The sequence below is a fragment of the Amia ocellicauda genome, chromosome 11, assembly GCF_036373705.1.
Source record: "Amia ocellicauda isolate fAmiCal2 chromosome 11, fAmiCal2.hap1, whole genome shotgun sequence".
Classification (NCBI taxonomy): Eukaryota; Metazoa; Chordata; class Actinopteri; order Amiiformes; family Amiidae; genus Amia; species Amia ocellicauda.
The window spans coordinates 11,040,669-11,056,686 of record NC_089860.1 but is presented as its reverse complement, the minus strand read 5'-3'; positions in this window follow the sequence as shown (position 1 = coordinate 11,056,686).

Below are 16,018 nucleotides of genomic sequence, written 5' to 3'. Positions count from 1 at the left end.
ATACATTACAATCTGTCACAGATTTTCTTTAATTTAAATGTGTTTATTAGCAACTAGGGGAAGGTTTGCTTTAATGCCAATTTATATGCTTTTATTCCAAATCAATCTTGAAATTGCAGTGTCCCATTCATGGCCTTTCCCCAACCTCATCACTCTCTAGTTACTGTAGTAGGAGAGAGGGCCTCCTGAATACCTCTTGAATGTAAGCCCTTTCAAGTCAATGAAACTATCAAACACACTCACTCAGCCAAATGTATTATTACACGGGGCTCATGAACAGAGGTCATGACTAGATTACAAATATAAAAGAATTACAACCAAATATCCTAATAAGCACCAGAGGCCAATAGCCCAATTAGCGGCTAATGACCCAAATAGAGGCAGATGAAGCCGAGCTCGACTCGGGGAAAGCAGAGCAGCGCGGCTCAGCGGGCTCAGCTCAGCTTCCAACCTCACGGACTTGCAGGCAGAGCCCCTAGTCACTGTGGCCCCTGGCCACGAGGCCCAGGTCTCTTAGCGAGGCTTAAGATCGCCAAGGGTCTACAACTACAATGAACTTGCTTACTAGCAAGAATGGCACTATCTCACGATCATCCCATTGCAAAGGAAAAAGAGGCGGGACAAATTTGGAGACTTCGCTGATCCCCAGCTTTAGAACTACGTTTGTTGTTACTGCCAACTAAGATGTGAAGTTCGCGAAGAGGGCAGGCCCCATATCTAGAATGACATATCTCTATGGGTTATGTATTTAAGGCTAAATTGCATTTCCCATTGCACTGTCTTTTCCAAACGAAACCCAAACCTGTTATATACACTCAAAATGCAATACAACGTTGATCTGAACGACAGAACGAATGTGATGCACAGGCGGAGGTATGGACCCGGCGCTTCTCAGTTATTTCATAGTATTTAATAAAACCTTTCAATGGACAATTTGTACACTGGTTATTTATAATTTTTTTAGGAAAATCTTCTTAGCTGTGGTGTCAAACATATCCATGCAATTGCTGCTATTCATTAAATATTGTCAATGTCAAAATGTGTTATATCAAAAAAAAGATTTGTGCAGTTCACTGGCGTAGCTACACACATTTAGCCACGGAGGGGAGGATGTGCTGACGAAGTGAAGGGACTACAACGCAGAGGTGACAGTGGCACGACGTAGTGACAAGACGGTCTGAGGAGGGGCGACTGACTCCGGGGGCATGAGGCAACCGTGATTGGGTGACTGGCACATTCAGACACACCTAGAGGGAGCACATTGTAAATCATATGACCTTATTTTGGCAAATATATACTGAAATGCATATACCTTCCTAACTGAGAAATGTAGGCTTGTGCTAAAGGACATAAGGAGACGGCTTTGAAGCTCTGTGTTTTACGACATGCCTGTGCTCACCAAAGTATGACAGATAACACGTCCATGCTGGAGACCCCCCCCCAACTGACAAATGGGCTGCCATGCCCCGTCTCCAGAGACACTAGCATCATTTTCCAATTGAATTGATTGATTTCTTTTGTGAAACACAGACATTCAAGGTACTTTATATACTCCATAGACCAGGGCAACAAACACAAATACAAACTACATGCTGCTAACAGAAGTGTTACCCAGCTTCTTCCTCAGTTTGATAACAAACAATAAAAGGTAACTTAAAACTAAGTTAATGACACTGCAGTAATTCTACCTCAGAACCAAAACATGCTCATGCCAGGATTGGTCTTAAAAGGAAGACCATTAGCTAAAACAACCATTGGACCATTTATATTTCACATACAATGCAACATTAACATTTGGTAAGAGAATTATTCATACATCCTAATTGATCCTCCACTGACATGGGCATCAGACCAGCCCCCCTGGGATTCCAAAAAGACTCAAATTTAACATTAGCGAAAAATAACACCTGGCTTGTTTGGTATCAACTGTAAGGTCATGCTTTGAGGGACTTGAAAATCTAATTGATAGAACTAAAACTTGACAATATAGAGAATTAGAACCTCTAGGTAACATTTGAACCATTTTCACATTCCTCAAAGCCATCACACCCCCAACACACATTCTGTAGGAATCAAGGGAGAGGAATGGCAAAGACTGCTCCCATTCGAATTTCAATTTTATTACCCCAAACCTGACCAATCAGAAGTTGGGAGGAAAGAGATTAGAATCTCTTTGTCTAAAATGTATGTGGCACAATTGGGAGTGGAGTGGAACAACCTGGAAGAAGAAACCAAGGACACGAAATCCAGGAAGACTGAACAGAACCAGAACCGAACTTCTCCACCAAAAACCTGAGAGCTTTGCAACCTTCCTCAAGTCGACAGTCTGCCAGCCCTCCCCGCTTTCAACCGTCTGCATAACTGAATCTCAGTAAACCACACAGGTCAAGAATTAGGTAAACCACAATTACATAAATCCTAGTTGTGTATGAGATCCAAACTGTAGGAACGGCTAGCGTAATCATAATACTTGTTTTTTTTCACGTTTTGTGCCTCGAGTCAAAACTCGAGTATTGCATAGATCACCTCTCACTCTTACTTTTAATATTATCCACCCTGCTTGTCTCTATCCTAATCTGAATTCGTATTAGTAAAGTATTGTGGTAACTTGCGAATCAACCCGGTCTTGTTTTCAGAGGACTTGACTGCTGTGGGTTGCATGTGTAAGGGGTCACTAGATAACAGGACTTTATTCAGCAATTATTATTTTTTCGGATATTGATACCAGATAAAACGGAAACTCTAATTTAAAGTCCTAAGACAATCGAAAGTACTTACTAATAAAACAATAACTGTAATGATAAATTAAAACAATTTGTCCATTGCAACATTTTGGCTGTATCTTATGAGATCAGCATCCTTTCATTTCACAAAACTATTTACAATGTCAATTCTCATGAAACCATGACTTTTGTAAGAGCATTTTTCATTTTCATTATTACACACTGAATTTGGCATAAATCTGCAGTTATTATATCATACTTATGCACAATGCCATTATTCTGTAATAGTCTTAACAGATGCACAGACACATTATGACACGTTGAACACTTTCAGTGATCAAAGTCATGGTGGGATTTAAACAGTTCATGCTGAATAAAGTTCTAGTTTTATTTTGGTACAGAAAGGTTTTCATGACAATTTAAAACATTCACAATAGGGAACGACCTCACATTCCTATCACAAGGTGCATCAAAAGGCTTCTCTACACTAATTTGCTAAATATGTGCATGGTCAGCCTCGTTTCCACATCTATGTGTAGTGGAAAAGAGCTGAAACCATTTCTGAGTCATGAAAACACTAACCATACGAGAAACAGTCTTTGTCTTCACGATGTAACAAAATCATTATATACAACTGTAGCGTTATGTTGGGTGTATTTTGATAAGAGCATTTTGGCTCTGAGCTGAAGCACTGATCTAAAGAAGACCTCTCCCCCCCAAAGTTATCAGATTTCCTTAGCTCATCAGCTTGGAACTGGTTTGCATCAGAGTGACAGTTTTGGGGAGGATGGCACCGAGAATGGGCCGAATGGTTTGGAGTCCTGCTGTGAGATGTCTGGAGAAAGGGGCCTGTAGGTGATAAAAACTCTTTGAAGTGGACGAGAGCCGAAATCCCGACATAGAGCTACGAACCCGGGCCAACCGGCATTTCCAAAAGATGGCATGGATTGACATCAGTCATAAATCAAGCCCCCCTCCAATAGGACACTGGGGGCTAGCTATTTGAGTCTTAAGAAGCTTGATCCTTGGAACAAACAGGGCCCTGCTTTCCTCAAAGACTTTGTCTTCAAGTAACTACGGTGGAAACCCTGCTTACAAAGAAGATTTTGTGCACAACCTTGGAGCCTTCAAACCAGTGGAAAATCTGTTTGGAAACGACTCTACTTTCGCGAAACCCCAACTTCCAGGTGCATCGACTGAGTGGAAGTTCTTGGACAAAGCCGAACCGGACTGCCTTTGTTCCAACCACACGGACCTCGTGCCGTGTGCTGTTATCTGAGCCTGAAGCCAGAGAGGCCTCTCTGTGACGAAGTTCAGATAAGTTTAACAGTTTGGAGTTCATGATTCAAGACATTTGAGAAATCAATTAGAAATGTTAATCTGTGATCCATAACTCTAGAATGTGTAATATCATTTCGTTTTCTTAAATATAAATGTGTGTTGCATTAAACTGTTTTGTTGATAATTTTAGAAATAAAATCTGTCAACGCCGAGAAATATTTTCTCATTCCTGTTTAACTGTACAGTCTGAAATTGACACAAATTAATAGACGTCAGATTATTGGTGGCCCTGCCTATCCTTAATCATTGAATAATAATCAGTTAAGGGAAATTGTGGTAACAAGTAATGATAGGATCTTTCTTGGCACTTAAACGTAAATGAGACCGATATATATATAACGAGAAGTTACCTGATTAAATACTAACCTGCGTAGTTATTTAATGTCTGACTAACAATACTAATGAGAGACTCACCTTCGTCTTACTAACCGGTATTGTAGTCAATGTGTTTATAACCTTTTTTGTTTAACGATTTGTGTGATATCATATGCGATCCCATGGTCTTTGATTTGGTCACGGAAGTGATTTGTCTTTGATTTGTTGATCTAGAGTTGAATTTGAATTAGTTTTTCCCTTTTGTATAATTAGTGTAGTGCTACATTTAGTCTTAGTTTTGAATAAATTTGACAATTTATATCTTTGGAATTGGTGTCTGCGTCCAATTATTACAGACATTGAGTTCTACAAGATTCCAGGATTCGTGATAAGGTGATACTATAAATTCACTTCGTAAATTGAAATGTATAAGTGTACCTTACGCTACACAACTTAGCTATTTATCTGGTTTAAGTGCTTCACTTCACATTTTTAATAACTTAGCTGTTTCTTGTTTTTCTAGTTTGCTAATGACACTCAATGAAAGATCACCTCTGTGTTGTCCATAAATGCAGGCATTTTGCTTCCTCCCACTGTACAGGTCCTGCAGGAGTTCAATAATCTACTGTATGAAAAACAAAACAAAAAAATGCCCAACGTCAACGTTACATGTGCGTCTGTAATGCTTACAACACTCTAAAAGGCACAAAACATCCCTTTTGTTATATAAACATTAGCTTTTGTGTAACACTATTCAAGGAGTATGTCAGCAGCGCTGAGCCTGATGGGACGGCATTCCACACGCCTCCCACAGACATGTGCGTGTGCGCTGTAGAAATCGCAAAATAATCTGCTCTTCCACCGGTTTCTCTACCCAACCCCTATCATCCACGTGCAGGGAGCAGGCTGGGACCGGAGATTGGCGGTTAGTGACTTCTTGGCTTCAGAGAGCTCGGCAGAGAGGTCCGAGCCAGAATACGTGACTGGGCGTTTGGGGATGCTGCCAGTGCTCCGTGAATGGGGAAGAGTCGGGGTGAGGCGCTGTGGACCTGTGAGGTCTTCGATCCTGTGAGGATATGGCGCGCCTGCCTGCTCCCCGCCGTGGCCGCTTGCTGGTACTGATCCACGGCAGTGATGTGGCACTGCTGCACCCTGAAGCCCGTCTCATAGCACTGCCCCAGATTGAACTGACTGTGGGAGTCCTGCAGTGAGGAGCACAGAGGCAGCTCAGGAAAAGCTGGCATTCACGAGGCACCACATACATATTTACACTACCATAACATGGCACATTATAATGGATTTTCTAGCAGTACTGTGGGGGTGGGGGGGGTTGGAAATTACACTTAGGATTGGTCCCCATTAAACATTCATTAACATTTCATTAAGGTTAGAATGGCATTTCTACCGATCTAACTGAATTGGGCGTAGATTCATACAGGCCTAGGTTGAAATGTTATAGTTGGTTAGGGCTGTTATAAGGGCTTAAAATGGTAATCTACTGATTTACTAATGAAGTATAGCATCTTTAAGTCTACATTAAGAACTTGCTGCACACAGCCTATGTTTACCATGCAAATTAGAGTTACAGTTGCAGAATTGCTATACAAATAGAAAATGAATAATGAATCCACCCCTGACAGAAGCTCACCCCACTCTTTGCAGCCATTCGCAGGAACTTAACCGCCTTGTTTGCGTCTCTGCGAGGCTCTCGAGAGGACAGTGCTCCGAGGTCAGCCTGGGCCTAGACAGATCAGAGAGAGACTTTCATTAGACCATGGAAACAGACACAAGCTTCCTCTTAGGCACAGCTAGCAAGCTATTTATTTTATATCGATATACATCTTTTTTAATTGTTTGGGTGTGAAATGCAAAAAATGAAGGTGTTTCCAGCAAATGTGAGAACAGATATCAAAATAAGTGGGAAATCATTTTGGTAAATACGAGTTAGAATGACATCACATCTTTAAATCATTGTTTACACTTCTGCACTTCTTTATTCATTCCTAAATGTTAAATAATTTGGGCATTTTATAAAAGGATCTAGAGAAAAGGTCAACCACTTACAAACTAAAAGACAAACCTCTCTCAGCCCAGCACCGGCTGCCTCTTCCAGCAGTGCAATGGCTTTATGAGTATCCAATCAAAATAATATGGCTACATGAACATACAGAAATAATCGTATATGATACAGTTGTTACCGGACTGCCACTTCAAGGCGGTGCAGACTGGGAAGGGGTGTGTGGTTTAATTAGGAAGTGAAGAGTAGTTTAGTGGGGGGGCTCTCTCTCTAACATGTGGCCAGGCGGATAGGGTTTTTTCATTCGCTGTATATGTGTGTGTATATGTTGTTGTTCGCGTGTCCTGTGAAGATTGTGAGGAAAGGGCTCTCTGGTGTTGTGTTTGGCACTGTTTTGGGGGAACTTTATTTTGAAATGTTATTGTTGTATTGTTATTTCCATTATCTCATTGAGATATAGGTGTCATCTGCAGGCCCCCATTTCTTGTATCTTCTCATTGTACTTTATTCTTAGTTCATTTAGTCTTAGTTTCTGTATGTGCATTTCTTTTCAGAGCAATAAATATTGACCTTTTTATAAAATTGCAATGTTGAATTGTGTCTGTGGGGCTTATTACCTCAGGAAGTGCAAGATACAGTGTGCTGTGTGTGCTACCCTGGCCCTTGGGATCTAGACTGGTGTTAAGGTCCCTAAATCCGTCTTAGTGTAAATGTCGGAAAGGTAACACAGTTCAGAAACAGAAGAGGATAACGATGAAGATTAAGATAATGATAGACAGCATCCGATAAGTAACAGTAAGTAACATCAATTTAAAACAGTTTCTCACATTCATTACTTTTCAGAAAACTGTGCATGATTTATTACAAAAAAGGTAGATTATCTGCATCCATTTACAGGTAGTTTACATATTAATCATTCACACTTTGCCAATTAATTGAAAATACATTGTGATATGAATTCAAATCTATTGTCAAGTGAAGACTCCTCTTTGCAGACTGTTTTATAAAGCCAAATCTCAAGTCAGTCGTATATAATGAAGATAATGATTTAAAACAGGATTTTAATTATTGTTCACAGTAGTTATGTTACAGGGTTTTAAACTGTGCAGGCGCAATCAGTCAGGGGATGCAGGATTCAACGGGATGCTAAATATGTCATAAAATCGGTACTTTCAAATTTACATTTCAACCACTGCACATATATATATATATATACACATACATACATACATACACATACACACACACACACACACACACACACATATATATAACTAGCAGAGGAGGAGTTGGGAAGAGGGGACAAGCAGCAGACTACTGATGCATTTAGCCAGGTCCCATTTCTAATATAGTGCATACGGATTATGATTATTATGAATAGCCTATTAATATCATTATATTTCTTAGCAGAAAAAGAATTATACATTTCCAAATGCTTTTACATACAATTATCTGTTTACACAGCTGTTTTTACTGGATACATATATTATCTTTTTTAATGGTACAGCACCTTCCTCAAGGGTGCAAGAGCAGTCCTGACCACTACTCCACTAGAGTTCATATTAAGAATCGAGAGGAAAACAAGATACATCATGGTCCAACTTGCAAAGCAGTGATTTTGACTTTCATGGAGTAGAAAGACTGCAGGTGCGTCCACTTCTGTGGATCTGCATTGTTTCCTGAATTGTTACAACTTTACTATCGATCTATATTACCTTCTATAAGAAGGACAGACAACTCTAAATAGTTCATATAGTCTCAACACAATACATGCCCAATGTATTATATTTTTATAGGAAGATTTAAATGTAAATGTAAATGAAAATACAGAGCAATAGTCAAATAGCTAAAGGATCACAGAATCCTTGGCTAAGATCAAAACCAGAGAATTCTTTCCTTGATTTTAAAATATTTTATTGTTAAAACAATCTGCTGCACGACCACAAACCTTGAAACCATCTCTGCTTTGCTTGTATACTGAAGTCAGATTCCTTATCCCAACTGTGTCCCGTGTCTGTATGAATACACCTGTTACCATTAAAACTTTACAAGAAAAATAACTAGCCTTGTACTTACCATCGCAATTTCTGAACCAGAAACAAAAACACCCACGGCATTATAATTTGGCGGGGGGGCATAGCTAATAAGCCTGATTCATCAGTGTTTTGTATTTCTAGCCTAGTCAAATCTAATAAGGGAAAACTAACTAGCTGTAAAACAAAACAACGCATTTTCCTTGAAGATCAAAAGGTTGACTTGATACATTTTTGCTAAATTCTTATTGTGGAGTGAAGCTGCAGTTTCTTTTGAAACAGTCACACTATTCCTGCAGAGAACAAGTCAAAGACAGGAAGACTGATGCTGATCAAATCTTCTCTCTGCTCTTCAATTCAAAGTCATTCTTCGACACATTTTCTGTTCACCCCCAAGCAAAGGAGATGAGAGAAGGCAGCTTATGGAGTTAAGCAAAGATTTGTCCACAATGCGGTGAGCAACACAGTACAAACTTGTACAAAGTAAACATCCAACACAATAAAAGTACAGTGGATGTGTGGAGTATTAATACAAATAAAAACAAAAACACACATCGCATTTTCAATTGTTCATCAACTGTGTTTTTAGAAATGTAAGAGGCACAACGACGCTAGATTTAGTGGCCGAGCACATTGCTTGTAAGAACATAAGAACGTTTACAAACGAGAGGGGGCCATTCGACCCATCGTGCTTGTTTGGTGTTCATTAATATCTAAGTGATCCAAGGATCCTATCCAGACTATTTTTAAATGTTCCCAAACTTTCAGCTTCAACCACATCGCTGGGTAGTTTATTCCAGATTGTGACTACTCTCTGTGTAAAGAAGTATCTCCTGTTTTCCGTTTTGAATGCCTTGAAGCCCAATTTCCATTTGTGTCCCGGGTGCTTGGATCAAGTCCCCACGTAGTCTCCTCTGTTCCAGGGTGAAAAGGTTCAGTTCCCTCAGTCTCTCAGTAGGACATTCCCTTCAGACCTGGAATAAGTCTGGTTGCTCTCCTCTGAACTGCCTCTAAAGCAGCGATATCCTTCTTGAAGTGTGGAGCCCAGAACTGTACACAGTATCCAGATGAGGTCTAACTAGTGCATTGTACAGTCTGAACATTACAGCCCTTGTGTTAAATTCTACACTTTTGACAATATACCCTAGCATTCTGTTTGCCTTTTTTATTGCTTCCCACATTGCTTGGATGGAGAAAGTGAGGAGTCCACATAGACTCCTAGGTCTTTCTCATGCATTACTTCATCTAGATCTGTACCTCCCATAGTGTAATTATAGTGGACATTTTTGTTACCTGCATGTATTACCTTGCACTTGTCCACATTGAAGTGGAACTCCACTAACAACCTCACTCCAGTTAGAAGTGACTCCTCTAATTGACACCCTCTGTTTCCTATACATCAACCAGTTCATAATCCATCTACTTACATTACCCTGAATGCCTACAGCTTCCAATTTGAGGATCAGTTTTTGGTGTGGAACCTTATCAAAAGCTTTCTGGAAATCTAAGTATATCATATCATATCATATGCTTTCACGTGATCTACAGCTGCAGTTGCATGTTCAAAAAATTGGTATGATGTGATTGAGTGTTATTGTAGTGATGCTGTTCTATGCTGATAATCAGTTTGGGTATAGCACAACAAACTAACTGGGATTATAGAAACTAGTTTGGAAATAAACAGTCTAGATCAATGATTTTCAAACCTTTCTTTGAAGGCCCCTGTTCATGCAGTCCCTGGTGGCATTAGGAAAACTACCCTTAATACAGTGAGGGAAAAAAGTATTTGATCCCCTGCTGATTTTGTATGTTTGCCCACTAACAAAGAAATTATCAGTCTATAATTTTAATGGTAGTTGTATTTTAACAGTGAGAGACAGAATAACAACTAAAAAATCCAGAAAAATGCATTTCAAAAAAGTTATACATTGATTTGCATGTTAATGAGGGAAATAAGTATTTGATCCCCTATCAATCAGCAAAATTTCTGGCTCCCAGGTGTCTTTTATACAGGTAACGAGCTGAGATTAGGAGCACTCTCTTAAAGGGAGTGCTCCTAATCTCAGCTCATTACCTGTATAAAAGACACCTGTCCACAGAAGCAATCAATCAGTCAGATTCCAAACTCTCCACCACGGCCAAGACCAAAGAGCTGTCCAAGGATGTCAGGGACAAGATTGTAGACCTACACAAGGCTGGAATGGGCTACAAGACCATCGCCAAGCAGCTTGGTGAGAAGGTGACAATAGTTGGTGTGATTATTCGCAAATGGAAGAAACACAAAATAACTGTCAGTCTCCCTCGGTCTGGGGCTCCATGCAAGATCTCACCTCGTGGAGTTTCAATGATCATGAGAACGGTGAGGAATCAGCCCAGAACTACACGGGAGGATCTTGTTAATGATCTCAAGGCAGCTGGGACCATAGTCACCAAGAAAACAATTGGTAACACACTACGCCGTGAAGGACTGAAATCCTGCAGCGCCCACAAGGTCCCCCTGCTCAAGAAAGCACATGTACAGGCCCGTCTGAAGCTTGCCAATGAACATCTGAATGATTCAGAGGAGAACTGGGTGAAAGTGTTGTGGTCAGATGAGACCAAAATCGAGCTCTTTGGCATCAACTTAACTAGCCGTGTTTGGAGGAGGAGGAATGCTGCCTATGACCCCAAGAACACCATCCCCACCATCAAACATGGAGGTGGAAACATTATGCTTTGGGGGTGTTGTTCTGCTAAGGGGACAGGACAACTGCACTGCATCAAAGAGACAATGGACGGGGCCATGTACCATCAAATCTTGGGTGAGAACCTCCTTCCCTCAGCCAGGGCATTGAAAATGGGTCGTGGATGGGTATTCCAGCATGACAATAACCCAAAACACACAGCCAAGGCAACAAAGGAGTGGCTCAAGAAGAAGCACATTACGGTCCTGGAGTGGCCTAGCCAGTCTCCAGACCTTAATCCCATAGAAAATCTGTGGAGGGAGCTGAAGGTTCGAGTTGCCAAACGTCAGCCTCGAAACCTTAATGACTTGGAGAGGATCTGCAAAGAGGAGTGGGACAAAATCCCTCCTGAGATGTGTGCAAACCTGGGGGCCAACTACAAGAAACGTCTGAGCTCTGTGATTGCCAACAAGGGTTTTGCCACCAAGTACTAAGTCGAAGGTGTCAAATACTTATTTCCCTCATTAACATGCAAATCAATTTATAACTTTTTTGAAATGCGTTTTTCTGGATTTTTTTGTTGTTATTCTGTCTCTCACTGTTAAAATACACCTACCATTAAAATTATAGACTGATAATTTCTTTGTCAGTGGGCAAACATACAAAATCAGCAGGGGATCAAATACTTTATTCCCTCACTGTAACAATTCATAATTTCTGCTACAGAAAAACTTCAGTGTATCTGTGAGCAGTTTAAACATTTCTAGAAAAGCACTCAACTCTGTTGGATTTTCAAAAGCTTGTGAAATAAAAGCGCTTTCTGTGTGGCAGTGGAATGATTCTCTAGATTCCCAGGCCAGCATTCCAATGTCTTTCCAAACTACTGAACAATAATAAGAGTAACACAGTCTTTTAGTCAAACAATCATTGCTTTATTGTAACCAAATGTTAAACTTGACAGATACATATATATATATATATGATATATATTTATATATCTATAGATATAGATATATAAATAAAACTCTTATTTTCTCTCATTTTCCAGTTCAGGAGGATTGATAGTTAGATCGACAACAATGAGATTGGTATGATGTGATTGAGTGTTATTGTCTGAGAGGTCACCTAGTGAACATAATGGTGGAGAGAATGGGATGCTACAATTCAAAATGATTGACATAACCGTTATGATGTTGTACTGGGCGGCGTTGTCATAAGGCGTGGAGGTAAGTGTCTGGGGTATTAAGGGTTCAATAAGTACAGGTGTCTTTATCAGTGAAGCTCACTGGACACATCTCATACTGTGTGATCTGTGCTCTGTGAATGGCCTTGTACTGGAGTAGGTGCATCTTGGTGGATGTTGACACAGAAAAGGTGTTGGAGCAAATCTGTGTCCAGAAGTTGTTATCAGTCGTAATTGTTAGGTCAGATTCCCACTGGGTGATTGGAAGATAAATAGCGGGATCTATATTCATTAGAAGTCTGTACCATTTTGAAAGCAAGATCAGGGGCATAGCCTGGATTTTAGGGCTCCATGAAAGAAAGAAAAAAGTGCCGTGAGGGGGGGTGCTGCCGAGGTGCGGTCCAAGTTCCAAGTTGCGGATCGCGGCATGGATAGGGAGAGGGGAAATCACAGGTCCCTGCTGCTTTATATTGTTAAAGCAAGGATGTTTTTTAATGGATTTGGTCATGAATGGGAGGTGACCAACAAAACATTCTGATTGTTCAATATATATCCATGAATTGTGATTCAAATCAAATTGACATGAAAGAGCTCTGATAGCTTGGTTGAGATGTTGATACCGAGAGATGTGATATTAGCGGAGGATAAAGGGATTCTATTTCATAAAGGGATCTATTTTCATAAATACAGGTGATGATATGTGCCAGAAGTGCTGGTCTCTTGATCTCTATTTTTTTTTTCTTTTGTTTGATGAAAATGATATTATCTTCCCTCTCAGTACTACTTTAGCAGTTTCCCAAAGCAGTATTTGTTTCGTGATGCTCAGTATACCTGGTTAAAAAATATATTTTGGTTAATTTTGAGTGATCAGAATCTAATAAGTGTGTTTGCTGTAAAAGACAGGAATCTGTTTTGAGATTTTCAAGGTGGTTCATGACTGCTACTCTTTTGGACAGTACATCAATGCTACGAATATGCCAGCTAACAAATCGAATAGACACTTGATTGTCTAGATTAAGATGTGTAGCCTATATAGCAGCTGGGTGTGAGGGTTGTGTGTACAGTGGAAGTAAGGCAACTATGTGTAAATTGATAGCTGTGTGTGTGTGTGTGGTGTAATATTTTGGTGTATAGAAGATTATAGAAGGTGGTGTAATATTATAGATGGTGTAATAGTGTTGTGATGTGTAGGGGGGAGGGAGGTGGTTGGAGGCTGTGCTCCCTGTTGGGTAGAGGGTGAATGATTTCAGGTGTGGGATGTTAGGAGATAACTGGTTTAGAAGAAGGGAGACGAGACTGGGCTGATGAGAGCGTGCAGGGAAAGGTGCCGGGACAAGAACTTGATTACGACTGCAAGGGAGCAAGAGAGCATCAGGAAAGGAGACTAGAGGCTCTGAAATCAGCGACTAGACTGGAATGTACTGGACTGTGGCGAAGAGGAGCTGCAATTCCGACTTTGCTATAACTCTGCAGCGTCAGCAAGATAAGTGGGGTCTCGGGCCACTGTTTGCTTGTTTCTCCCCTTTAGAGCAGTTAGAGTGGAGTGGGGGGGTTAGACAGGGACTAACTAAGGGTGCTTCCTGTGGCTTCTTTGCATCATTCACTGTCCAGTCTGTCACAAGGGAAAACTGTACTGCATTGGGGTGGGCTGGGACATTACTTTTACGTGTAGCCTGTTTACATATTGTGTGGGCTGAAGGATGAAGGACGGTCTTCCTCCTCTTCTTCGCTGCCAGTCTGCTGAGGCTGCGCTGGCTCGCTGGGCCCTTCGTGGTCCGGAGGGGGGCCCAGCTCCACTCGGGGCCGGCAAGGTCACCACCACATGCCCCCGGGTCTTCACACCTCTCCCACTGAGTCCAACACCTCACAGGCAGCCATCTGTCCTTCTGGCTCCTTACATTTCAGAAGCTAGGTCAGCGAGGTGTGGTCCATCCAGAGCCTGAACCTGGTCCAGACCTTTTATGTAAGTACATAGTTACTGGGGCAGGAGGACTTCGCCGAAACCCTTTTGCTGCCTCCAGCTCTAGAAGCATGTCTCCAAGCTCTCTCAGCTTCTGATGGTCTTTGTTTGTTATTTTTGGAAAATGTTCAGTTTTCTTCAGAAGTGCATATTCGATAACTTCTGGTGCACCACTGCAGTCTTCCAGTCTCTGCCATACCATCGCGAGCCCTGCTGTTGCATTGTGAACATGCACTGATCTGATTCTCCTGGCCTGCTCAGATGACTCGGGCTCGAGCCATTTGGAGAGGAGGTCTAGCTCTTCTCTGGCTGTAAGATTTAAGTATTGGGTGCTGCTATGGAAGTATAACTTCCAGGCCCATTCGTTTTCTGGGAGGTCGTCAAATTTCAGAAGGCCAGAACTCACCATTTGACGACGTATCCAGTATTTCGTTAGGTCTGTAGCTCCTGCTGTAGCAGGTGAATATTCTTTGGGAGCAGCAGCAGAGCGTGGTTGTGGCTGGTGAGACAGCAGGGGAGTTTGATCGGACCCTCTCTGGCTGTGTGGTTGTTCTCCTACACTGCTAATCTTTCCTTTGTAGCCTAGAATGTTGTTCTGATGAAGGGAGATTATGTCACTTTTCTGCAGGTTTCCTGAAGGACCAACAGACAGGTCACGGGTTACCTCTCTGCAGTGTCTGATGGCCGAAGAGGTTGGATGCTGATGTGCAGAATGGATCCACTCCTCCTGTAGCTGGGCCCACCGTGTAGTCAGTGTTTTTACTGTTCTGCCCTCACAATGTGTCTGAAGTACAAGGCTTGGCAGACAGTGAACAGCTTCTCAATACAGAATCAGGAGGCAGGAGCGCTTGTACTCTGAAATCCGTGTTAGAAAATCATCCGCACACACAGACGATTACAAATGTAGACAGATAGATTTCAATCACGAGCTAACAGGAAAAAAGGGCCTAGCTAGTCTCAAACCACTTCTACTGTCACTTTGTTTTAAAGAGTATTAAAATAAATCAATATACAACTGTTTGCATATACAAGGCAATCATATGCATAGAACATCGTAAAATATAAAAACATAGACATTACAAAAAAACGTGCTATAATTATTTAAAAACGACAGTTTACTTACAGACTTCTCTTTCCAAGGCCTGTTATATAAGAAAAGGTGGAGCTCATTCTCGCTGCTTCTCTTCAGATTCGTTTATAGCAGAAGGAGTCCTGCACTGGAAGTTAGCGGGATCCGCTGCAGTAGTAAAGTGTAGTGTAAAGAAACAAAACAATATAATACTATGTACAGACATATATACAGCTGTCAGAACAACGGGGAAAACTCACATTTCTTGCCGTGAGGTGGGGGGGCCTTTTCACTGGTCACTCGAAGGCTGATCTGACATCCCATCGGCAAATGGGGCAGGATGTGTTGTCCTGGAGGAGAAGAAATCAAAACAAAATTAACTTCAAAATGTCTCAAAGTGTAAATCCACTGATTTGACTGCAATAAAACAGATCTCCTAGGATTAAACGATTGGCAATGGAAATCGTGTGTTTTTCTCACTCAACAGCAATACTAATTAATGATGTTGCTTGATGTGGAAACAATATTAATTTCAGTTATCAGTGCAGCTGACACAGCACACACAACTGACATTATAAATCACACAGGAGCAACCAGTCGTCATTTCCAAACATTCCTGACCTCTTATCCTCTCATCACTTTGAGTGAAGCTCGTACACCACCAGTAGGAAGCGTTGGTGGTGAGGTTCTGCCTGGCCATGAATCTCCCCGCAG